Below are 2,143 nucleotides of genomic sequence, written 5' to 3' on the forward strand. Positions count from 1 at the left end.
TAGCACCCTTTTGTGAATCAAGCCCATAGGCTGCATCGCACAAAGCTCAGCAGATCTTACATGAGCAAGTCCATTTTTGACATGTCAATCCTGGTGATGATGTGAAAATGGAAAAAAACAAGGAAAGGTGTCCACAGTTTCATTGGTCAGCTAAAAGCAACCCATACCAGGAGTCAAACCCAGGCCACCTGAGTGAAAGCTTAGACTTGGGCTAACAGCAGTGTGCAGGGGGACACTCTGTCCATGTACAGTAGTGGGGGAATATGTATATATTGTAAATGTAAATGTTTTTGCACCATTGATCACCTCTTGATGAAGCCATTAAGGTGAAACCGGTCGAGGGTTAGGTAGCACTATATTTAGTATGAGCACCTCTTAAGATATGCCTGTTTTGTTCTGAGTACCCCCTACTCCGTACTGTCTCCGTATTAAGACCGATAGAGCGCGGGCTGACGCAGCTATACACTGTGCAGATACCACCACCTGTCTTATTGACCCGGTCGGCTGTTTTAATTACTTTCTATTTGGGTATATGGAATTTTTATGGGGATAGCCACACCACGCTCAGTCAATCACTTTTGAGCAGTGGGGGATGGGCAAAGACCCCCCAGTGACATATACTCCTGACACAGAGAGATGAATACAGTAAAGGACAGTACCTTTTTGCCATTTTATATACTTCACAAGAGACAACTCTATAGAGTATAGTCTCTGTATCTACATATTGTATTTTATCTAATAAAAGTACCTTCTTTTATATTATCATATACGTACTAAAAGGGCCTGTCTTGATTTAGACAATAGTGCATGAATTGTATTTCCCTGGTACCTATTCGGAAAAGTGTACAGTAAAGAATTTCTGCCCCAATCTAGGTCACTAGTTCTTCTTCCCCTGTAGCTTTATCAGCAGCAAAGTTGCGACATATGTTTGGAAAATTGCTACTGCTCTCCAGCATTTCCTCTTGAGCTGCCTATTTGCCACTTCATGAGTCTGACAATGGGCACAAAAGTGCAGATAAATAAGAGTACCTTGTAGAGTGACAACCCAAACTTTGAAACTTGCCACTCTTTTTCCCCATAAAGTATTTTGTACATGGGGCGAAGATAAAAAAGCAAGTATTACAGAGGAAGGAAATTTTTCTCCTGAGCTAATAGGCTCCAAGGAGCAGGCTTTTGTTGGGCTCCTATACATGTAGCTGGGATCCTTGATTCTGATAAGTGAACGCTATTTAAAAAGCTAGCTGTTCCCATATCAGGAGTCGAACCATAGCCACCTGGGTGAAAACCAGGAATCCTAACCACTAGACCATATGGGAGGCATTTGGCAAAAGCTGAATTCTTCTTGGAGGAAAGAGAGAAAGAGATGGCATCAGCTCAAGACAGCGAACCATGAGCCAATGTACCTAGTGGTGTAACAACGTAACAATAGGCCCTGCAGCCCCTGCTCCCACGGGGGGGGGGGGGGGGCCTGGGCCGTTTTGTGGGGGCTGGAGGGGTGGCAGCATGAGGGGAAAGCCTTGGCCACAGTCGGCGGGGAGAGGGGAAGTTCCCCCCCTCTCCCTCACCTCGGGGCTCTCCCCTCTGCGCTCCCCTCCAACTAGTTACAGTGTGTGGGCAGCGGGCAGATACATACCTTCTTCCGTGCGTTCCATCGCAGACTCCACGCTCTAGCGGCTGACGTCACTTCCGGCTCTTCCCGCTCTGAAATTCTGCAGAGGGGCCCGTGGGGCCTAGTTATGCCCCTGAATGTACCTGGTGTGTATATGGCACAAAACTCAAAGCACTGCCTTGTTAGCAGAGTCGGTAGCACATCCGTCTCATAATCTGAAGATCATGAGTTGAGTCCTTACGTGGGGCACTGTGCTTACTGAGATGCCTTGTTTTCATTAGTTGTTCACCTATAGGCTGCACCAGAAACAAGACTATAGGACAGCCCCTACTTCACAATCAATAGAAAAAGTTTATTATAAAGCATAAAAAACACCACTGCATAAACACCAAATGTTACTTTAAAATCATATCTCACTGCCGATGTAACAAGCGCAGCCAGCTGGGCTCACACATACACCTTGCACTTGTATCACATCAGTCACACCCGGGATCCCATCATACATCTGCTAAATAGTAAGGAACTAACTATGAG

General features: G+C 45.9%; 1 non-coding gene across 1 annotated transcript; it reads right to left on the bottom strand.

Annotated features, from left to right (window-relative positions):
* Positions 1–1,244: 1,244 nt before the first annotated feature.
* On the bottom strand, positions 1,245–1,316 carry TRNAE-UUC (transfer RNA glutamic acid (anticodon UUC)). The gene has a single exon. It is a non-coding gene; the product is annotated as a tRNA-Glu (tRNA).
* Between the last annotated feature and the right edge of the window lie 827 nt (positions 1,317–2,143).

This window comes from Hyperolius riggenbachi, chromosome 3 (genome assembly GCF_040937935.1).
Source record: "Hyperolius riggenbachi isolate aHypRig1 chromosome 3, aHypRig1.pri, whole genome shotgun sequence".
Lineage (NCBI taxonomy): Eukaryota > Metazoa > Chordata > Amphibia > Anura > Hyperoliidae > Hyperolius > Hyperolius riggenbachi.